The sequence below is a fragment of the Mobula birostris genome, chromosome 8, assembly GCF_030028105.1.
Source record: "Mobula birostris isolate sMobBir1 chromosome 8, sMobBir1.hap1, whole genome shotgun sequence".
In the NCBI taxonomy this organism is placed as follows: domain Eukaryota; kingdom Metazoa; phylum Chordata; class Chondrichthyes; order Myliobatiformes; family Myliobatidae; genus Mobula; species Mobula birostris.
In genome coordinates this window covers 124,263,861-124,288,392 of record NC_092377.1, presented here as the reverse complement: position 1 = coordinate 124,288,392, position 24,532 = coordinate 124,263,861, and the positions used below count along the sequence as shown (strand labels likewise).

Genomic DNA, 24,532 nt, shown 5'->3' with positions numbered 1-24,532 from the left:
CTCGCCTGACTCCCCATCTGTTTCTGAGCACATTTTTACTGGCTGCCACATGATTCTTCCTGGGGTTTCCTTTCTCCCTTGGCCTCCTCATGGAGTTCTTCCCTTCTGCCTTTGCTAGCATTTGCTTGGGCCCATGTGAAATCCTCAAACTCCCCTTGGAAATTTATTCTCTGCGGTAATTTCCTAATCTCTTCCTCTGTTTCTAATATGTGCCTTTTCACTCTCTCTTTTTCCCCTTCAAGGCCTCTATCTCCTATCCTCTACCTGCACTCTCCTGCACCCTCTCTTTTGCTACTTAACTCTTGCTCTCCCGACAAGTCACCTTCTGCTCTGGCCTGTTCAGTTCCGTGCCCATATAACAAAGATTTCTCTTCATCCCTTTTCGCTTTTAATTCCTGTAACCCTTTGATCTCCTCTTCTATTTCCCTTTTCTCCTGTTCTGTCTTTGCCCTGTCTTCTTCTATTACCTTCCGTAGTTCCTTCTGCTCCTATTCGTGATTCTTTCTTTCCTCCTCGGTATCCCAGACTTTAATTTCTCCATTTAGATCCACTCTTCCTGTTATCATTGGACACTGCTTAAGGGTTTCTTTCTCATAATAGGGAGGAGGTTTTTCTATGTCTTTCAGGTCTGAGTATAGAGCCGAAGCTGGCTCCCTGTTAAGCTTTTCCTTTTCTTTATCAGACTGCTCCTTTCGTTTCTCACTGTCTTTTTTACTTACTATTAATATACTTACCGTCTTTCTTAACCTTTCTCCCTCCATCCTATAGAGCTTTAACACTTCCATTTCTTGTTCCCTTTTTTCCTCTCTTTTCTTAGATTTATCTTTGGGTTTGTGATTTTTAATTAGCGCTTCCATTTCCTCACATAAGCTTACATCAAACGTTCCTTCTCTTGGCCATTTCGTGACCAGTTTTTTAGGTTTTTTTTCCCCCATCTTTCTGAAATTTCCGCGATCTTACCTTGACACACTGGGAATTTTCTGCTCAATATTTCTACTGCTGTTCCTTTCTCTGTCATGTTGTTCTCTTTTTCCTTTTTCTATTATGGTATTTTTAGAATCTCACGACTTGTCCATTTAATAATACTATTTCTCTAACTCTATTTCTATGCCTAGCCTTATGGTTTATCTCACCAGCATCTAAATTATCTATTAAACTATCTTTATCTCTTATTACGTTCTGCCCGTGCAGACCCCTACTTAGGGTGGTATCCACAGAACCTTTTCCTTTTGCACCTCACATATGCAGACTCTTACACTTCTTAAGGCGGTATTCCCGAGGATTTTTACTTTGCACCTCGCCTATGCAGACCATTACACTTCTTAAGGCGGTATTCACAAGGATTTTTAATTTTCTTTCTCTGCCCATTCAGACCTTCGTTTCTTGCGAAGCGGTATCCACAGGGACTTACCAACACCACGTGGAATCTTCTTACTTAACTTATTATTACTTTATTCATACTTACCCCCACTGCCGTGCTCTTGATTAACCCTCTGAGCCTCCTTTTATCCCCAATTCTGCCAGATTCTTTGGATCGGAGAGACCCTTTGGCAGTTGCTTCACACTTCTGAGTCCCCGAGACCGCCCAAAACCAACAGAATTCTTAGTCCGAATTATCGCAAAAAGCGCTCACCTTATTTCTTTGAGTGCACCCTTAATTCTGTTAGCCCTGTGAGGGTCCCCGAGGGACCGGGAAGCATCCCAATCTGCCGTTCCCTTCCTCGCGGGTCTCTATCTGATCCTGTTTGTGACGCCAATTTTGTCGTGGTTTCTCGTTTCTCACAAACGACAAGGAGATGTAGAGAACCCGTCAAGACATTTTAAACTTTAATTTGCAAATCAAAGCTGAGACAATCAGAAAGCTAGTAGCTGACTGCCCGTCGAGGCTTGTATACAGCATTTTTACAGCAATTTTCCTATCTGAGCTACATTATCATATCCAGTCAGCCTGTGATTACATATCATCAATATATCCTCTCTCGACTTTCCACTATTGTTTTACTCCCCAACTTAATTATGTCCTAGTTTACATTTTAGATCATATGTCCTCTCATCCCTAACCACAGTTATTTCTTAGTTAGTCTTGCGTTGACATACTGCCACATATTTCATCACCTTACTCGCCACCGTTATCTTTCTACTTGGTTTCATTCTAGTTCTCTTCATGAATTAATAGTGAACAGGTCAAAAGTCATGGATACATAGTGAATACCTTCTATTGAGCTAGCAGTGGTTACATAGTAAATATAGAAAATACAATGTGTACATTTGAATAAATACTGTAATACATAGAAAATACAATGCATGCGTTTGCATTTTCCAATACCACCAGACCTAAAGGATGCCCACAATCACTCCTGTGCTGGAACCGCCCTCCCATAGATCAGATCGCAAAGTGTTCGTCATGGATTGGAGCGCCGTCTCAAACCCATGGAGATCTCCCGCAGCAGCTTCCTCATTCTCTTTCTTCTCCTTCTCTCATCGACCTATAAGTGGTCCTATAACTCAAGGGAAACAAGTTCTCCTTTGTCCCTGGACTTCACGCAGTGTGGCTGCTCCTCCTCAGCGTCCAGCCCAAGGCTCCATCACTGGCTGAGCCTTCCTTTGCTTCACATACAAATGTCTATCCTCCCCCTTGCCCCTGGGACATCTGAATTCCTCTGCAACTGCTGAGCATGTGCTGAGCATCGTCCCTGGTCTGGTGTGGCGCCTGGGGGGCAGGCAGATGCCCCAGTGGTATCATACTTGGTGCTGGGATAGATACATTCGTTCTGATATCCTCTCGTGTGCTACTAGATTTTGACTTTTGAATACCAGCTGAGGTTGGCTTTGACTTGCTGATCTTCCCTTTTCAGTGCAATGAGTCCTTGAACCCTTTCTAACCCTCATGTGTCAGACTTGCAAGGTCGATAGGTTTTTGAAACGATTTTTCTGATCATAATCAGTGGTGTTTTTAAGCTGGTTCTGGTTCTCATTATATGATATAGCTTGATTTAATCTGCTCGTTTCTAATATATTCATTTGAATTGCTAGCTCCAGTAAATGGAGAGAATTTGGTAAGCCAGACTGAAGCAGCAAAAGCATTCTGTGGTAAAGAATAAGAATGTTGCAAAGCATAAATTTGAAGTATTCAGTTCTATGAAATTTATAACTTTCTACACATCAATTGGATTAGTTTAATTAGTGAAAATTATTGATTCAGATAATGCAAAACCATATTTGCTTGATAAAATGTAATCTGTATGCTAGTCCTTTCCATGTCATGAGGAAATACACATATACGAGGGGTGTTTGATAAGTTTGTGGCCTAAGGTAGAAGGAGATGAGTTATACAGCTCTCATTACATGCATGTGCAGTTCAATTCTTTGAGTGAATATGCAGAAAGTTTGAAGTTAATAACTCATCTATCAATCACCCCTGCTGTCAACCACTTCTGGAGGTCCAAGACGCTGACTTCTACAAAGAAGGGATCCGTATGCTCCACGACCACTGGACTAAGTGTGTAAATGTAGGAGGGGACTATGTTGAAAAGTAAATGTGCTAGGTTTTCTAAAATTGTCTCCTTCTACCCTAGGCCAAGAGCTTATCAATCACCCCTCGTATATTTGGTTGCTGGTACTTTATTACAAGTTACCAATCATCAGTTAGTTTATTAATTTGTTGATTTGCTTTCAATTAATTTGCAAGTATGCATCCTGCGTGAAAAGATTTCTAACCCAAAGATGTTCGATCTGTCAATTATTTGTAGTTGCTTCATTTCATGCAGCAGTGGCCTCTCATGTCTTGTGAGCTGGCTTCAAACCTTACCTTTAGTGCTGTAATTGTGAAATTTACACAAGCTCCTCATAGTTACAAATTTCCTCCTGGTTCTGTCATTTTCTCCCATGAGAATTTGGTGGGATGGGCAGAATACTGAGGAATTGGATTGCTCTGAACCAACAACAAGTAAATGGGCTGAATGGATTCCATGTCGAGGAAATACACAGATTTATTTGATAGCTGGTACCTTACTACCAGCTTCAGATCATCTATTCACTTATTAACTTGTTGATTTGCTTTTAACTGATTTGCAAGTATACTTCCTGCTTGATTTATCACTAATTGACTATCCGCTGCTGAAATGATTATCCACATGCAAGAGCTGCTGCTCTGAATCTAGTTGGAATTTATTAAATCATTAATTTACTATTCCCTACTTAATGTGAGCATATGATTCTGTGTATTCTTTTGATGGTTGAATCACACATAAAATAGATTACTTCCATTAAAACTCTTTATTGTGTAAGTATTGACCCATCATGCAATCTTACTGGAATATCGGTATTTCCAAATTCTCCAAGTGAGTGCCATGAGGTATTATTCAGACTGAAAGTTGAAGTTCTACTACCCACTTATGGCAGGCAATTGTTTATACAGCTAGTACCCCAATGCCTTCAGTTCAATATTGACTGCAGTTTCAGTGTACTATCAAAATCTTTATTCAATGCGAAGACCAACATGTAACATGCTGTATATAATTTGAGCGACTTTAAATTGTGTGAACACAAGTAGATACGAATTTTAAAAGCAAACTTCAAGTAAGATTAAGCAATTGGGGATCAAATTGAGATTCTTAATATCAGTGGTGCTTGCATTTCTAAGTGTTGCCTTTAGCAACAAGCTGGAAATTTTTTCTAGATCCTATTTCTGAAATACCAATATCTGAGCTAAGTTGAGTGAAGTGTGCCTCTACTACTTGATACTGCACTGCACTACAATTTAACCGCTTGATGAAAAGCTGGTTCGGTTTATATAAATTTAGTAAAAGCTATTTTCCAAAATATACAAAGCAAAGCACATTTATTATCAAATAAAATATAAACTATTTTAAATAAATTTATAAATTTGAGGAAATTACCAGTGGGCTAGACAAGGGAGATGCAGTGGATGCTGTATATTTGGATTTTCAGAAGGCCTTTGACAAGGTGCCACACATAAGGCTACTTAACAAGATAAGAGTCCATGGAATTACGGGAAAGTTACATACGTGGATAGAGTGTTGGCTGATCGGCAGGAAACAGAGAGTGGGAATAAAGGGATCCTATTCTGGTTGGCTGCCGGTTACCAGTGGTGTTCCACAGGGGTTCGTGTTGGGGCCGCTTCTTTTTACATTGTACATCAACGATTTGGATTATGGAATAGATGGCTTTGTGGCTGTTCGCTGACGATACGAAGATAGGTGGAGGGGCCGGTAGTGCTGAAGAAACAGAGAGTCTGCAGAGAGACTTGGATAGATTGGAAGAATGGGCAGAGAAGTGGCAAATGAAGTACAATGTTGGAAAGTGTATGGTTATGCACTTTGGCAGAAAAAATAAACGTGCAGACTATTACTTAAATGGGGAAAGAATTCAAAGTTCAGAGATGCAGCGGGACTTGGGAGTCCTCATACAGGATACCCTTAAAGTTAACCTCCAGGTTGAGTCGGTAGTGAAGAAGGCGAATGCAATGTTGGCATTCATTTCTAGAGGAATAGAGTATAGGAGTGGGGATGTGATGTTGAGGCTCTATAAGGTGCTGGTGAGACCTCACTTGGAGTACTGTGGGCAGTTTTGGTCTCCTTATTTAAGAAAGGATGTGCTGACGTTGGAGAGGGTACAGAGAAGATTCACTAGAATTATTCCAGGAATGAGAGGGTTAACATATGAGGAACATTGGTCCGCTCTTGGACTGTATTCCTTGGAGTTTAGAAGAATGAGGAGAGACCTCATAGAAACATTTCGAATGTTGAAAGACATGGACAGAGTGGATGTGGAAAAATTGTTTCCCATGATGGGGGAGTCTAGTACAAGAGGGCATGACTTAAGGATTGAAGGGCGCCCATTCAGAACAGAAATGCGAAGAAATTTTTTTAGTCAGAGGGTGGTGAATCTATGGAATTTGTTGCTATGGGCGGCAGTGGAGGCCAAATCACTGGGTGTATTTAAGGCAGAGATTGATATGTATCTGAGTAGCCAGGGCATCAAAGGTTATGGTGAGAAGGTGGGGGGGTGGGACTAAATAGGAGAATGGATCAGCTCATGATAAAATGGCAGAGCAGACTCAATGGGCTGAATGGCCAACTTCTGCTCCTTTGTCTTATGGTCTTATGGTCTTATACACCTGGAGTTTTGTTAGCTTACAGGCAGCCACAAAGCAAGAAACCCAAGTAACCCAATTTAAAAAAAAACAAAAACCATTGCGCAGAGAAAGAGATAAAAATACAAATTCAAACCATTTCAAACCAGACTGAGTCCTCAGATCCACTCATGGATCAGCCGGAGTAGACACAAGCCTCGGTCACTGTTCATCACACTGGCAGAGCAAAACCGCACTGCAGCTGGATGAGTTCACAGTCTCGGCACCGAGGAGAAAGAATGAAGATTTGCAGGAGAGCGAGTGAAATCAGCCGGTCCTCGCCCCTATTCCCAACACTTGGGCTTCCTGTCTCTCTGGACCAGCGTTTAAATTGTCCAAACACCGGCAGTGCCTCGCTCTAGGACCTGGAACCCGGTGCCACTATACGCTTGGGCCACCCAGCCCAAAACCATTCTCGATCTCACCAAATTGGCTGAGTGCCTGGAGTAATTCAACCTTGCACCTGGGTTAGGTGGACGGGCATCAAAACTCTTCCGAATTGACTCCTCTCCAAATTGCTCACTCTGGCTCCTTCAGTGATACCAACTTTGTCTGCGACCCCATCTTGAACTCGTTGCAGCTCACAATGCCCCAGCACAGCTCACCCACAAACCAGCCTCACCTCTGCCAGCAGCGATAGTTCACCACAGTTTGCTTCAGAAAAGATGTTTTAAGTAATACTTTTAGTCAAGTCTCTTGCTTTCTGAGCTACCAGTAAGTTGTTGCACATCTTCGATAGCGTCAGCTTAAATCAGAAGGTTACAAGAAACAATCTAATTTCCTCAAAAGCACCAATTTAAGTTCTTTTTATAATTGTGATTAAGTAATTGAGAAAAACATTTCTAAATATTTTCATTGTAACATGATGTCCCAAGTATTCCCAACTAAACATAATAGTGGCTAGTCTGTACTTGTGTGCAGTTCTGGCTGCCACACTATATGAAGATGTGAATAAGCTCAGAGGGTGCAGGAAAGATTCAGAAGGATGTTGTCTGGATTGGAAGGCTTGAGTGATAGAGAGAGATTGGATAGGTTAGGTCTTCTTTCTTTGAAGATAAGGAGGCGGAGATCTGCCATGACAGAAGTGTATAAAATTTTGAGAGGCACAGGCAGAGTATATAGCCAGTGACTGTGTCCCAGGATAGAGATTTCATAAAATGAGTGGGCTGAGGTCCAAAGTGAAGTGAGGAACCTTAAAGGGCATCTAAGGGGTAATTTTTTTCAAAAATACTTGGTATCTGGAATAAGCTGTCAAGGGTGGTAGTCTGCAGAAGAATTTGGACAGATTAGGAGAATGGGCAAAGGAGAGGCAGATGGAATATAGTGTAGAGAAGTGTATGGTCATGTACTTTGGTCGGAGAAATGACTGCGTAGAATATTGTTTAAACAGAGTGAATTCAGAAATCCGAAGTGCAAAGAGACAGTGAGCCCTCGGGTAGGATTCCATAAAAAGTTAACTTGCTGGTTGAGACAGTAGAACGGAAGGCAAAACTTAGCATTCACTTCATGTAGACTGGAATATAAAAGCAAAGAGGCAAAGCTGACAGTTTAGCCAGACTACATTTGGAGTATAGTGAGCAGCTTTGGGCCCCATACCTAAGAAAGGATGTGCTGGCATCAGAGAGGGTCCAGAGGAGGTTTACGAGAATGATACCAGGAAAGAAAAGGGTTAATGTATGAGGGCTTTTTGAGGTTCTGGGCCTGTATTCACTGGAATTCAGAAAAATGAGGTGCATATCACTGAAACCAGCGATTTCACTGAAAGGCCTGCATTGGGTGAACATGGAGAGGATGTTTCCTTTAGTGGGAGATCTATGACCAATGTCCATAGCCTCAGAATAGAAGGGTGTCCCTTTGGAACAGAGATAAACAGACATTTCCTCAGATCAGGATTGGAGAATCTGTGGGATTCATTGTGACAGATGGCTATGGAGGCCTATTGATTGGGTAGATTTAAAGCAGAAGTTGCTAGGTTTGTGATTAGTAAGGGTGTAAAAGGTAATTGAAAAAAGGCAGGAGAATGGGGTTGAGGAAAAATAAATCAGCCATTTTGAAATGGCGAAGCAGATTTGATGGACTAATTTGCTCGTATGTCTGATGTTCTAAAGAAATTTCTCCTCATGTCTGTTTTAAAGGAACATCTTTGTATTCTGAGGTTGTGCCCTATGGTCCTAGACTCCCCCACTATAGGGAACATCCTATCTACATCTACTCTTTTTTTTGTGTGTCTGCCATACTCTGTTAGAGCCTCGGCAGCCACTTTTCAAGTGGTTGTCTTGGAGGAAAAGTTCTGTGAGTGGTGCCCACGTCTTTCTCACAGCGCAGTTTTTTTTTGTGAGGCCGGGTTGCGAGCTCGACACTCAACCTGGCACAGATGGAAAGCGTGCCTGGGAGCGGCCCGACTGGATTCGAACTCGGGAACCTTCACTCCGGAGTCCGGCGCTGATATCACTGCACCACCAGCCGTCTCTATTCTAGACCTTTCAATATTTGATAGGATTAAATGACACTCCCCCTGACAATTCTACTACACTCCCACATGAACAAGCCCAGAACCACCAAACGCTCTTCCTTTCATGCACGGGATCATTCTCTTGAATCATGTGCCCAACTGCAAGGTAAGTCGAATAATGACCCCATGACTCCCCACACATACTCTTCCAATGCAGCACACTTCACGCTCTGCAGGAAAGATTGCTGCAAGCCCATTCTCTCTCCTCCCCACGGAGCCGTCCTCACAACCTCCAACATTCTCCTCACGTACTCCGTGATGCCCCTGCCCCTCCTATGGCCGACTCCCTCACCCTCCCTTTGCAACAACTGGTGGCCAGCCAGGGGTTGTTCTAACCTGAGATGTTCTCCATTCTATTGGCTGGAGCAATCATCGAAGTTTGCTAGAGTTGGAATTGGTAGGGGTGATGGGGCAGAGCGAGAGAGTCTCTGTGATTTACCCCGGAAACGTCCGTATGTCTGTCCTGTACTCAGCTGAATGCCGTTGTCAGGGTGGGGCAGCTCTGTGACATCACAGGGAGGGAGGCGTCACAATATTGGATCCCCACTGTGAGCTCATGGGGGACGGAAGAAAGGGGGTGGGGTTGTGGTGATGCTAGGGCTTGTGCTCAGCAGGGAGGGAGGGAGGGAGGGAGGAAACCCAGCACATCTAGCCACTGAAAGTGATGGGGCTAAACCTGCCCTAGCTCTCTGAACACCTCTCTTGACCCTTTCCTATCCTGTCCCCATTCCCAACACGAGATACAGCAGGTCATTCACTCTCACCTGTCACAGCAGCAAACATTTGAATATTTGTTTATTAATGATTGGCACATATTCAGGTCTTTCAGTGGCCATTTCCTGTACATAGGATCATAGTGTGAAGGAATTGCAGAAGTTAATCAGTTGTACGGGGATCTGCAAAGAAATACAATCAGATAATGGTCTCATTTCTCAGACATGCTGTGAAAGACTGGGCTGCCAGTGAAGGTAGTTACTGGGTGTATTGTGGAACCTACTACTCCCAGGCATTAGGGCTAACTGAAGTGATGAATGGAGTCTTGAAGCAACAGATTCATCTATTAGCACCAACCCACACCTTACAGGGGTGACTGACCCCAAGCCTTGTAAAACTGAACAACAAACCCTTACCCCAAGAATCACTGATGATCAGAATGATCAATGGTGTTTCAGAACCAGAGGACGAGGTGGGCCCTATAGAAGGGGCCCCAGAGGGGGAAGGGAAACTGCAGGCTCTCATTGCACATACACTGGTTTGCATGGCAGAGATTGTGGCAAATGAGGATGGTGACACAAACTGGGTTTCAGTGCAAAGGAAAAGCCAGCTGGTGTGTTTAAACAGAAAGACGTTGACCAAAAGAGAATGATTTTAAATCTTTGTTAAACTGATAACAGATGCTTTGTTCTGTTTTAGTAGATTGAGAATGCTGGAATGATTTGTGTCAGCCACATGGGCCTTCATTTGAGCACAGAGTATCGTCTGGTCATGTGGGAAGGACATGTAAAGACCTACTATGGACAGAAGAGATGTTTTCACACTTTATACTTCTGATGCTGTGGCTAAGCACAGTCTCAAGGCCACTCTTGCAACCGCTCTGTATCCTATTGCAGCTCCAATGCCATATTTACGCTGGCTGATATTGGCCGAATCAAAGGTGTTAATGAATTAGTATATAGCACAGAGAATGAAAACCTGGCTGAGTGCTGCCACAACAGCAACCTCTCGGTCAATGTCAGCAAAACCAAGGAGCTGATGATTGACTTCAGGAGGAGGAAACCAGAAGTCCATGAACCACTCCTCATTGGGGATTCAGAGGTGGACAGGGTCAAAATCTTTAAATTCCTTGGTTAGATTAGATTAGATTATGAGGACACGCAGTCCTCTTTTATTATCATTTAGTAATGCATGCATTAAGAAAATGATAGAATGTTTCTCCAGAATGGTATCACAGAAACACAAGACAAACCAACTGAAAATCTGACAAAAATCACATAATTATAACAAAGTAATACCATAATTTGATGAAGAACAGACCATGGGCATGGTAAAAAAAAGTCTCAAAGTCTCTCGAAAGTCCCATCATCTCACGCAGACGGTAGAAGGAAGAAAAAAAACTCTTCCTGCCATGAGCTTCCAGCGCCGCAAACTTGCTGATGCAGCACCCTGGAAGCACCCGACCACAGCCGACTCTCAGTCCGTCCGAAAATTCTGAGCCTCCGACCAGCCCTCCAACACCAAGCACCGAGCACCACCTCTGCCGAGCGCTTTGACCCCGACTCTGGCAACAGGCAATAGGCAAAGCCGAGGATTTGGGGTCTTCCCCTCCAGAGATTCTTCATCGCACAGTCGCAACAGCAACGAAGCGGGCATTTCAGAAGTGTCTCCAGGTGTTCCTCCATGCTTCTCATGGCTGCCTCCATCAAATCAGGATTGTGTATGGGCCCTAGTTAACACATACGATATCATTCAGAGCGGCCGTGCGTGCTGCATTGCACCGCCATCTTCTCCTCCCTCCTCCTCTGGTTCCTTGGTGTTATTATTTCAGAAGATCGGTTCTGTGGCTAAGTACAATTACAAAGAAAGCACAGCAGTGTTTCCACTTAAAGTTTATGACAATTCCGCATGACATCTAAAACTTTGACAAACTTTTATAGATGCGTGGTGGAGAGTATACTGTCTGGCTGAATTACAGCCTGGTATGGAAACACCAATGCCCTTGAACTGAAAATCCTACAAAAAGTATGGATAAGGGCCTAGTCCATTGCGGGTAAAGTCCTCCCCACCATTGACCACATCTACACAGAGCATTGTTGCAGGAAAGCATCATCTATTATTAAGGACCATCACCACCCAGGTCATGCTCTCTTCTCGAGAGGGATTGAGGGTTAGAGATCCTGAAGATGCTAGAAATCCAGAGCAACACATACAAAATGAGGGAGAAACTTAGCAGGTCAGGCAGCATCTATGAAGAGGAATAAACAATTGTTTTGGACCAAGACCTTTCACCAGGACTGGAAAGGAATGGAGAAGAAGCCAAAATCAGAAGGTGGAAGGGGGCGGTGGAATTAGTACCAGCTGACAGGTGATAGGTGAAGCAAGGTAAGGGGGAAGGTGGGACTGAGAAGTTGGAGGGTGATATGTGGAAAAGATACAGGGCTGATGAAGAAAAAGTCATGGGCACCAGATATACCTGCTTTTTTGTTGTCTGCGTTGATCAGTTCATGTTTCAAGTCTTCAATGGTAAAGCCCCCCAGATCTTTCTGTACTTTATTGGTGACTGCATTGGTGCTGCTTCCCTTTTATGATCTCTCTGTTTCCATTCAGGAGACAGATATTGACTGATATCCTTTTATAAACCTTCTGACTCTCACAGATATCTTGACTGTATTTCTTTGCACCCTGTCACCTGTAAAAACATCATTCCCTTTTCCAGAATGTGCAGATTTTCTCTTGTTTGTGATTCTCTTTTCGCAGTTCTTTCATCTCTGCTGCATCTGTTCCCAGGATAAGGCTTTCCTTTGCAGAACATCAGAGGTGACCTCCTCCTTCAAAGAGTTTGATTTCTTTTTCTCTCTCATTGATGCTTTTCTCACCTGCATCTCCTCCACCTCCTGGACATTTGCTCTCACACTATCTTCCTGCTGCCATAATAGGGGTAGAGTTCCCCTTGTCCTTACTTAACACTGCATGAGCGTCCATATCCATCACATCATTCTCTGTACCTTCTGCCATCTTCAAAGGGGTCCTGCCACTAAAAATATCTTTCCCTCCACCCCACACTCCATTTACTGTAGGAATCACTCTCTCTGTGACTTCCTTGTTCATTCATTCCTCCCTACTAATCTCCAGCCTGGCACTTAACTCTCCAAGAAGGACATATACTACACTTTCCCATTTACCTGCTCCCTCATATTCATTCAAGACCCCAAAGCCCTTCTATTCTGAGCAGTGCTCTCTGGCCCTGGACTCCCCAACTATAGGAAACATCCTGTCCACATGCACTCTATGTAGGCTTCTCAACATTTGATAGGTTTCAATGAGATCCCACACTCCCCTCCCCATTCTTCTAAACTCCAGCAATACAGGCCCAGAGTCATTAAATGCTCCTGATATGTTAACCCTTTCATTCCCAGAATCATTCTCATGAACCTCCTCTGGACTTGTTTTCTGAGATAAGGGGCCCAAAATTGCTTACGATACTCCAAATGCAATCTGACCGGTGCCTTATAAAGCCTTCCACTGGGTTTTAAAATTGAGGTACATAAATTCATGAGTGTTATAAGTATGATAAATACTAAGTAACGTACACAGCAGGAACTCAGCAGACCAGGCAGCATCTATGAAAAAGAGCAAACAGTTGATGTTTCGGATCGAGTCCCTTCATCAGGACAGGAGGGATATTCAAAATCTGATTAAATGGTGCTATAACATCAACCTCTCACTCAACATCAGCAAAACCAAAAAGCTGATTTATCGATTACAGCAGGAGGAAACAGGAAATCCATGAGCCAGTCTTCATCACAGGATCAGAGGTTGAAAGCGTAACTTTAATTCCTTGCTGTTATCATTTCAGAGGATCTGTTCTGGGACTAGCACCTGTGTCAGTACAAAGAAGGCATGACTGTGGCTCGATTTAGAAGTATGCGTATAATTGGTATGTTATCTAAAACTTTGACATACTTATATAGATGCATATTAGAGTGTATCCTGATTGGTTGCATGAAGGCTTGAGATGAAAACACCATTGCCCAGGAACAGAAAAGTCTAAAATGACCGGTGGATTCTGCCCAGTTTCTCCCAGGCAAGCTCTCCCCATCATTGAGCACATTTTCAAGGAACAATGCCACAGAAAGCAGTATCCATCATGTCATGCTCTTATCACTACTGCCATTGGTAAGGAGGTACAGGAGCCTCAGGTCCCACACCCTCAGCTTCAAGAAAAGTTATTACCCTACACCAGTCATGCTGTTGAAACAATACACAGTAAATACTTTACTGAACTGATGCCACAACCTATTGACTCAGTTTCAAGTGCTTGACAACTCATGTTTGCAGTATTATTAAACCTTCGTTGCATGATGTACCTTGGAGAGCATATACCACTTTCTGCTGTGAGGGTGGGGCACTAGTGCACAGGATCAGAAGAAGCTCCAGAAAGTTGTAAAATTAGCCGGCTCCATCATGGGTACTAGCCTCTGTAACACCCAAGACATCTTCAAGGAGCGGTGTCTCAGAAAAGTGGCATCCATTATTAAGGACCCCCATCTCTCAGGACATGCCCTCTTCTCATTGTTACCATCAGGAAAGAGGTACAGAAGCCTGAAGGCACACACTCAGTGATTCAGGAACAGTTCCTTCCCCTCTGCAATCTGATCACTAAATGGACATTGAATCCATGAACATTATTTCACTTTTAAAAATTATTTCTGTTTTTGAATCAGTTTTAATTTAACTATTTAATATACGTACATTTCTGTAATTGATTTGCTTTCTATATTTATCATGTATTTCATTGTACTGCTGCTAATAAGTTAACAAATTTCACGGCATACACCAGTGATATTAAACCTGATTCTGATTTGTTTTCTCTTGCACATTGTTTGTTTGTCAATCTTTGCTATTTTTTTGTGTGTGCCATACTCTGCCAGAGCCTCGGCGACCACTTTTTCCTGTGGTTGCCTTGGAGGAAAGATTCTGTGAGTGGTCCCCCACGTCCTTCTTGCAGCACAGTTTTTTTTTATGAGGCCAAGTTGTGAGCTCGACACTCAACCCGGCACGGATGGAAAGCGTGCCCGGGAGCAGCCTGACCGGGTTCGAACCCAGGAACCTTCGCTCTGGAGTCTGGCGCTGATCTCGCTGCACCACCAGCCGGCTCTTTGCTATTTACAGTTTTCATAAATACTATCTTTCGTTTTTACCTTCCTGTAAATGCCTGGAAGAAAATTAATTTCAATGTAGTAAATGGTGACATTTTTGTAGTTTGATAATATTTCCTGAGACTTTGATAAATGTTTTTTGATGTCACTGTTAATTTCATGAAAGGTTTAGTGATCTATTTACAAAGTTCACAAGATTCCCAGTGGCTACTCTGATCGATAGCTTCCTCTTTCTCTCCTCCTGGGATACTGCCTTATCATCATGTGATACCCTGTGATTTGCTGACCCCTGGCTCACTGGTGTTACAGAGGTCTTTCCTTTCACTGACGTTGTTTCCTCAGCAATGTTTCAGTTCGGTGAAGGACAGAATAGGAGTGAGCTGACGTGGGGTCGGTCTGCATCTGCTGCAGTTTCAACTCCACTGTGGGCATTGGCCTCTTCTCTTCCCGCCTCCCGCCCCAGGCGCAATGAGTGTCTGTCAGCATCTTACTGACTCGGCTCCTTGCCTCAGGTTTTCTTTTCTCATCATCAGGCTCGCATCCTTCTTGGCCCTCACTCTCTCTGTAATCTCCCCCGTCCTGGCAAACTCTCACAGGTCCGCTCACCTCCTTCTGCACCTACAAATCTGCTCCGTTTTCACACCAGAGACCTGTGTCCAGTAGTGGGCCACAGGGATCCATGCCAGGTCCCCTGTTGTTTTTCAGGTATATCAATGATTTGGATATGAATGTTGACAAATAGTTCACTGATGGTTGCAAAACTGGTAGTGAGGTTACAACAGGATGTGGATAAGCTAGTTGGAATTCAACTCTGAGAAGTTCAAAATGTTGCACTTTGTCAAGTTAAACCAGCATGGAACTTAGACAGTAAGCAACAGGACCCTGGGGGTGTTGTAGAACAAAAAGAGCTCGGGAATACAGGTTTCACTGAAACTGGTGACTGTATAGACTGGGTGGTGAAGAAGTCTTATTGCATGAACCCTTTATCAATCAGGGAACTGAGCACAAGAGTTAGGATAGATTGTTACAACTGCACAATATGTTGAAGAGACAACAATTGGCTTGTTGCCTGGGAACAGAAAGGATGTGATTCAGCTTGAGAGGGTGCAGAAAAGATTCACAAGTATATGACTGGGACTAAGTTACAAGGAGAGACTGGAAAATTCTGGGGCTGTTTTCTGCAGACTGTAGCAAGCTGAGTGTTGAGTTTATAGAGGTATATACAATCCTAAGGGGCATTGTTGATAAATAAGTTGTTGCAGTCTTTTCCCCGGGGTAGGCCATCTTAAACTAGAGGGTATAGATTTGGGGTGAGAGGGGATCAGTTTGGAGGTAACCTAGAAGGCAACTTTTGCACACAGGTAGGTGTGTGGAATGAGATGTTATCTGAAGGCATAGAGTTGGATGTATTTACAATATTTGAAAGATATTTGGACAGTTACATACATAGCTAGGAAAGGTTGAGAAGAACGGGCCTAATCTGGTCAGAGGATTAGCTGACATAGGCAAGTCGGTCGGTGTGGATGAGTTGTATGAAGGGACTGTTTCAGTGCTGTACAAATCGAATCTGGGAAGTGAAACCAAGGAAAGATGTACACAGTAAATGTTTGGTTCCTGTGGAGTGCTGATGAACACAGACTTTGTGGGTTCCTGCCTCCACCACTTCCTCTGGCAGCTCATTCCAGATACCAGCTATTTTCTGTTTGAAACATTTACCTTTCTGTTTGAAACATTTACCTTTCTGATTCCTCTTAAATCTCCTCCCCGTCACCTTAAAACCACTCCCTCTAGTTTTAGACACTCGTCCCCAAGGGAAACAGTCTTTGTCTCTCTAACTTATGTATGCCTCACGTAATTTTACCTACCTCCACTGAGTCTGACCCTGTGGTGCAGAAGGGTGGAAGAGGAGAGCTGTCTTCATTGGAGACTCTATAGTCAGGGGAGCAGACAGGAGATTTTGTGGACGTGAGAAGGACACCTGCATGGTTTGTTGCCTCCCAGGTGCCAGGGTCTGGGATGTCTCTGACCGGGTGCACGACATCCTGGTACGAGAGGGAAAGCAACCAGAAGTCGTGATACATGTTGGGACCAATGACATAGGCAGGAAGAGGGATGAGGTCCTGAAGTGTGAGTTTCAGGAACTAGGCAGAAGGCTGAAGAACAGGACCTCAAGGGTGACGCTCTCAGGATTGCTGCCAGTGCTACAGAGATGGTAAGAATTGGAGGAGATGGCAGTTGAATGCGTGGCTGAGGAGTTGGTGCAGGGAGCAGGGTTTTAGATTTTTAGATCATTGGGAACTCTTCTGGGGAAGGTGGGACCTGTACAGATTGGATGGGTTGCACCTGAACTCGAGGGGGAGCAATATCCTTGCAGGTAGGTTTGCCAGCATGGTTTGGGGGGGGGGGGGTTTAAACTAATTTGTGAGGGGGATGGGACCCAGAGCGATAAAGCAGTGAAAGAAATGCATGGAGTAAAGCAAGATCTAACATACAGAGAGGCTTTGAGGAAAGAGAAGCAGAATAAACGGTGTAAAGACAGTAAGGTAGAAGGGCTGAAATGTGTGTACCTCAGTGCAAGAAGCATCAGGAACAAAGCTGATGAACTGAGAGCTTGGATACATACATGGAATTATGATGTAGTGGCCATTACAGAGACTTGGCTGGCACCAGGGCTGGAATGGATTCTCAATATTCCTGGATTTCAGTGCTTTAAGAGGGATAGAGAGGGCAGAAAAAGGGGAGAAAGGGTGGCATTACTGGTCGGGGATACTATTACAGCTACAGAAAGGGTGGGTAATGTAGCAGTATCCTCTTTTGAGTCATTGTGGGTGGAAGTCAGGAATAGGAAGGGAGCAGTTACTCTGTTGGGAGAATTCTATAGGCCCCCTGGTAGCAGCAGAGATACAGAGGAGCAGATTGGGAGGCAGATTTTGGAAAGGTGCAAAAATAACAGGGTTGTTATCATGGGTGACTTTAACTTCCCTAATATTGATTGGCACCTGATTAGTTCCAAGGGTTTAGATGGGGCAGAGTTTGTTAAGTGTGTCCAGGATGGATTCCTGTCACAGTATGAGGACAGGCCGACCGGGGGAAATGCCATACTAGATCTAGTACTAGGTAATGAACCGGGTCAGGTCACAGATTTCTCAGTGGTTGAGAATCTGGGGGACAGTTACCACCGCTCTCTAGCCTTTAGCATTATCATGGAAAAGGATAGAATCAGATAGGACAGGAAAATGTTTAATTGGGGAAAGGCAAATTATGAGGCTATAGGGCTAGAACTTGCAGGTGTGAATTGGGATGATGTTTTTGCAGGGAAATGTACTATGGACATGTGGCCGATGTTTAGAGGTCTCTTGCAGGATGTTAGGGATAAATTTGTCCCGGTGAGGAAGATAAAGAATGGTAGGGTGAAGGAACCATGGGTGACAAGTGAGGTGGAAAATCTACTCAGCTGGAAGAAGGCAGCATACATGAGGTTTAGGAAGCAAGGATCAGATGGGTCTATTGAGGAATATAGGGAAGCAAAAAAGGAGCTTAAGAAGGGGCTGAGAACAGCAAGAAGGGGGCATGAGAAGGCCTTGGCGAGTAGGGTAAAGGAAAACCCCAAGGCATTCTTCAATTATGTGAAGAAAAAAAGAATGACAGGAGTGAAGGTAGGACCAATTAGAGATAAAGGTGAGAAGATGTGCCTGGAGGCTGTGGAAGAGATCGAGGTCCTCAATGAATACTTCTCTTTGGTATTCACCAATGAGAGGGAACTTGATGATGGTGAGGACAATATGAGTGAGGTTGGTGTTCTGGAGCATGTTGATATTAAGGGAGAGGAGGTGTTGGAGTTGTTAAAATACATTAGGACAGATAAGTCCCCGGGGCCTGATGGAATATTCCCCAGGCTGCTCCACGAGGCGAGAGAAGAGATTGCTGAGCCTCTGGCTCGGATCTTTATGTCCTCATTGTCCACGGTAATGGTACCGGAGGATTGGAGGGAGGCGAATGTTGTCCCCTTGTTCAAAATAGGTAGTAGGGGTAGTCTGGGTAATTATAGACCAGTGAGCCTTGCGTCTGTGGTGGGAAAGCTGTTGGAAAAGATTCTTAGAGATAGGATCTATAGGCATTTAGAGAATCATGGTCTGATCAGGGACAGTCAGCATGGCTTTGTGAAGGGCAGATTGTGTCTAACAAGCCTGATAGAGTTCTTTGAGGAGGTGACCAGGCATATAGATGAGGGTAGTGCAGTGGATGTGATCTATGTGGATTTCAGTAAGGCATTTGACAAGGTTCCACATGGTATGCTTATTCAGAAAGTTAGAATGCATGGGATCCAGGGAAGTTTGGCCAGGTGGATTCAGAATTGACTTGCCTACAGAAGGCAGAGGGTGGTGGTGGAGGGAGTACATTCAGATTGGAGGATTGTGACTAGTGGTGTCCCACAAGGATCTGTTCTGGGACCTCTACTTTTCATGAATTTTATTAATGACCTGGATGTTGGGGTAGAAGGGTGGGTTGGCAAGTTAGCAGACGACACAAAGATTGGTGGTGTTGTAGAAAGTGTAGAGGATTGTCAAAGATTGCAGAGAGACATTGATAGGATGCAGAAGTCGGCTGAGAAGTGGCAGATGGGGTTCAACCTGGAGAAGTATGAGGTGGTACACTTTGGAAGGACAAACTCCAAGGCAGAGTACAAAGTAAATGGCAGGATACTTGGTAGTGTGGAGAAGCAGAGGGATCTCGGGGTACATGTTCACAGATCCCTGAAAGTTGCCTCACAGGTGGATAGGGTAGTTAAGAAAGCGTATGGGGTGTTAGCTTTCATAAGTCGAGGGATAAAGTTTAAGAGTCGCGATGTAATGATGCAGCTCTATAAAACTCTGGTTAGGCCACACTTGGAGTACTGTGTCCAGTTCTGGTCACCCCACTATAGGAAGGATGTGGAAGCATTGGAAAGGGTACAGAGGAGATTTACCAGGATGCTGCCTGGTTTAGAAGGTATGCATTATGATCAGAGATTAAGGGAGCTAGGGCTTTACTCTTTGGAGAGAAGGAGGATGAGAGGAGACATGATAGAGGTGTACAAGATAATAAGAGGAATAGATAGAGTGGACAGCCAGCGCCTCTTCCCCAGGGCACCACTGCTCAATACAAGAGGACATGGCTTTAAGGTAAGGGCTGGGAAGTTCAAGGGGGATATTAGAGGAAGGTTTTTTACTCAGAGAGTGGTTGGTGCATGGAATGCACTGCCTGAGTCAGTGGTGGAGGCAGATACACTAGTGAAGTTTAAGAGACTACTAGACAGCTATATGGAGGAACTTAAGGTGGGGGCTTATATGGGAGGCAGGGTTTGAGGGTCGGCACAACATTGTGGGCTGAAGGACCTGTACTGTGCTGTACTATTCTATGTTCTATGTCACCACTCAGCCTCCTCAATGTCGGAATATCCAGTCTCTCCTGATAACAAGCCTTCCAGTGTGCGCAATATCCAACTGAATCTTTTCTGCACCCTCTCAAGTTTAGTCATGCCCAGAACTGTGCACAGTTCCCCAAGACTGGCCCAACTCTACAACTCTAACATGACACCCAACTCTTGTACTCAGTGCTTCACTTGATGTAGGCAATCAGGTACTGGCTTCTTCATGATAGTGTTTACCTGCGCTGAGAGGAACCGCGTAACAACACCTTAGGACCTGCACAGGTACTTCAATTCGCAATACCCAGAGGGATATGGAATTAATGAAGGAAAGCTAAACTTGGTATAAAGGGTGACTTCTCCCAGCCCATCAGTGAAACAGTTAAATTCTTCCTCCTGATGTCTCTATTTTCCTTTTCAGGATGACTGGGATCCTGTCAGGGTTTTTGATCTACAATGCATTCATATTGGGTTTCTGCATGGCAGTGTGTTCCCGTTCTTAGTGCTCGTCAATCGGCCACATTTTTGATATGTCCAGATTCAGCCTGGAGTCAGGCCCCCTCCGGGTGTGTCCTTGCGCGTTCCTCTGGACATGAAATCTCACCTGGTGTTGCAAACTGAACCATTGCAGGAGCTGGAACATTGAAGAGAGGAAGGGCGGCTGTCGGAGGCCTCTGAATTTGGTGGTCGATTACTCTCTCTCAAAATGGTGAGATTTTGGTGCCAATTCTCGAGTCAGGGAACTCGAAATAAAAGCAACGCTTCAGGCAGACGGTAACATTGAAACGGTGACTGCTTGTTTCTCCTTCCGCTGTGGAAGGAGCCTGTCACCTGTGGGATATTGTGGGAGAGAGGGCCCGTGAGATATTGAAATATTGGAGTGAACAGTTAGTCTTTGATGGACTGCAGACCATGGTCTCTCTTTGGGGGCTTTGCTGTTTCTGTCGTGGTAGGTGGTGGAACGCTGATGCTTTATGCTGGATAAGTGGGGGCCGGGGTTTGATGCTGCTTGTGGGAGGAGGGCAGGGGAGCTTTGGGGGTTCTTACATTTTTGTTTCTGTCACTCTGCTCTTTTTCAGTTTTGAGGATATCTGCGGTGAGTGAGAATTTGAGGTTGTATATTGTATACATTCTCTGGTATCAAATGGAACCAGCATCAGCATGTGTGGGCGTGGATGTGATGGACCGAAGGGGCTTTTCAATACTGTACAGCTCTGACTCCACTCCACTATTCCAGTGGCTCTTCTTACCTGGATTTTCAGCTCTGAGCTTGTCTCACTGAACCCCTTGTCCTCTGGGATGACACTTGGACCCTCCCATTACGTCCAAGCTGTCAGTCATCTCTCTTAATATTACCCACCATGCTTCACAGATTTCCCTTGTAAAAGAACTGTTATTGGTTCATCGGTGATGGAGTATTTTGCTGTTATTTTGTGGGATGTGGTTCAGTACTTGACCATTAACACCCTTGTAGATTACAAAACCATCCCCCGTGGTTCTGAATAATTCAGGTGAGCCTTTCCTGAAGTGTTGTGTTCCAGCTTCCCATTACATTCATAGTCAGTATTTTATGCAGCATAGAAACAGGGAATATGGGAAACAGGGTAGTAATATCTCCTCTTTGCTGACCATCAATAATGGCACACCTCAGGGATGTGTGCTTAGCACACTGCTCTACTCCCTCCATATCCATAGTTGGGATCAATAAAGTATTTTATTCTTATTATTATTATCATGACTATGTGGCTAGGCATGGCTCAAATGGCATCTATAAATTTGCTGATGATATAACCATTGTTGGCAGAGTCTCAGATAGAGATGGAAGGGCGTACAGGAGCGAGATATACCAGTTAGTTGAGTGGTTTGGCAGCAACAACCTTGCACTCAGTGTCAGTAGACCAAAGAACTGATTGTGGACAGCAGAAAGAGTAGGGTGAGGGAACGTGAATCAATCCTCAGAGAGATCAGAAGTGGGGGGGGAGAAGAGAGAGAGAGACAGAGACAGAGACAGAGAGAAAGAAAGAAATTTCAAGTTACTGGGTTTCAAAATTTCTGAGGATCTAACCTGGTCCTGCCATATTGATGCAGCTATAGAGGAAGCGAGACAGCAGTTATACCTCACGAATGAGGAAAGACTTTCTGCTGTGGGAGTTTCAGCAGATAAGGGCAAAATTAAGCAGAACTTTAACTTGCACATAGATTGGGCGAATCAAGTTGATCGAGACAGTCTTGAGGACTTCATAGAATATATCCATGATGGCATTCTTGAACAGAATGTTACTGAAACTACAAGGGAAGGTGCTGTCTTAGATCTGGTCCTGTGCAATGAGACAGGTAAAGTCAGTGATCTTGTAGTTAGGGATCCTTTTGGAAAGAGTGATCACAGTATGATTGAGTTTCTCACACAAATGGAGGGTGCAATAGTTCAATTCAATATTAGCGTATTACGCATAAACAATAGAGACTACAATGCGATGAGGGAGGACTTAAATAGGGTAGACTAGGAACACAGGCTAAATGACGGGACATTTGAGGAATGACTTTCAAAGAGACTTTTCACTGTACACAACAATAATATTCCAGTTGAAAACAAGGACAGTAAAGGTGGGGAAGGCGAGCAGTGAATAACTAAGGAAATAAGAGGGTTTCAAATTAAAAGATTGTGCATACAAAGCTGCCAGGAGTAATGGGAAACTGGAAGATTGGGAAAACTTTAAAAAGCAACAAAGAACCACAAAGTGAGCAATAAAGGACGGGGAGATAGATTATGAAAGTTAATTCACAGTCAATACAAAAATGGATAGTAAAAGTTTTTATAATTATATAGGTGCAAAAGGGTGGCCAAAGTGAATGTACATCCCTTCGAGGATGAGAAGGGGGAATTGATATTGGATAATGAGGAAATGGCAGAGGCTTTGAATGACTATTTTGTGTCGGTGTTCACAGTGGAGGACACATCTAATATTCCGAAGAGAGATGTTATGGATGCGATGGCAGGTGAGGACCTTGATACAATAGCTATCACGAAAGAGTTAGTGGTGACCAAACTTGGCCTTGTCACGTGATCAGCAACAATGAATTATCAATTGAGGCAGGTTTTATAAAAACAAACAAACATTTATTAAACTCTGCTCAACAATAGCGAAAAAATATTCAAACGACTAGCTTAACCGGAAGTTAACTGCTATACGGCAACTCTGGAACAGTTCTTAAAAGGGTAAATGCGAAAACAGTTCATAAAGTGGTAAATTCGAACCCAGTCTTAAAATGGTAAATTCAAAAGTCCAAGTGATTTACAGAGTCAATAAGGAGAGACATCTCTGGAAACGGATTTCTTCAAAGACGTGACGTTACTGCTGATTCTCCAAAGGATTCACGATGAAGGAAATAAAACGGCTTAAAGGAACTGACCTTTTTCTGGTGAGTGAACACTGCATGAACTTCTCTGCTCTTGCAGGAGTTATCTCAGATACAGGTCACTTTTCTGAACGAAGACTTAATAAGGTCGATCCTTCATTAAACCGCCGAACAACTCCAACTTTATTCCGATCCTTCAGGTTCCCGTCCTTTAATAAGGTCTTCACTCTCCAATACTACTCTAAAGGTAAATCAAAGATACAACAACAAAGCTGGCAGCGATTGGTGAAACTGCCGGCACAATTATTTTACCTTACAATAGAAGGTAAAACTCCGTTACATGAATACACAGCATAATGGAGTAACTCACGAAGCAAACAACAACTCAGCTGAAAACTAACTGTGTCACAACAGGGTTTCCATTTATATACCTGTTGAGAACAGGTCATCATGTGACCTCACACTGGCAGGAAAATTACATCATGTGACCTCCACAAGACCATTGCATCATGCTCATAAGACAGTCACAAGATACCCACGGGGTACGTAACAGCCTGAAGATAGATAAGCCCCCTGGCCCTGATGGAATACATCCCAGGGTACTGAAAGAAATGGCAGAAGTTTTAGTAGATACGTTGGTGATGATTTACCAAAATTCTCTGGACTCTGAGCAGGTCCTGCTGGATTGGAAGATGGCAAGTGTCACACCACTGTTCAAAAAAGGATGTAGGCAAAAGGCAGGTTACCATAGGCCAGTTAGTTTAATATTCGCAGATGGGAGAAGAAATAGCAAGGCATTTGGAAAGAAATGGATCCATCAGGCAGATGCAGCATGGATTCAGCAAAGGCAGGTCCTGTTGACAAACTTACTGGTGTTCCTTGAGGATATAGAGTGCAGTGGATAGAGGGGAACAGATAGATGTTATTTACTTGGATTTCCAGAAGGCATTCGATGAGATGCCACATAAAAGATAAGAATGCGTAGAGTTGGGGGTGATGCATTAGCATGGATAGAGGATTGGTTAACCAATAGAAAGCAGAGAGTTGAGATACATGGGTGTTACTCTGGTTGTCAATCAGTGCTGAGCGGTGTGCCGCAGGGGTCGGTGCTGGGGCCGCAACTGTTCACGATATACATTAATGATCAACAAGAGGGGGCCGAGTGTAGTGTATCTAAGTTTGCTGATGACACTAAATTGAATGGAAAAGCAAATTGTGCAGAAGAT

General features: G+C 43.8%; 1 protein-coding gene across 2 annotated transcripts in view; it reads right to left on the bottom strand.

The window, feature by feature from the left end:
* The window catches only part of LOC140201658 (uncharacterized), a 72,217-nt gene that overhangs the window by 40,288 nt on the left and 7,397 nt on the right, over window positions 1-24,532 (bottom strand). Inside the window, exon 3 of one of the 2 annotated variants that reach the window (XM_072266112.1) lies at window positions 9,549-9,562. The exons of the other annotated variant lie outside the window; for it this stretch is intronic. The gene's annotated coding sequence lies outside the window, so the exon portion shown is untranslated. Of the gene's footprint in view, window positions 1-9,548; window positions 9,563-24,532 lie in introns of those variants that run through there. 2 annotated transcript variants of the gene reach the window in all.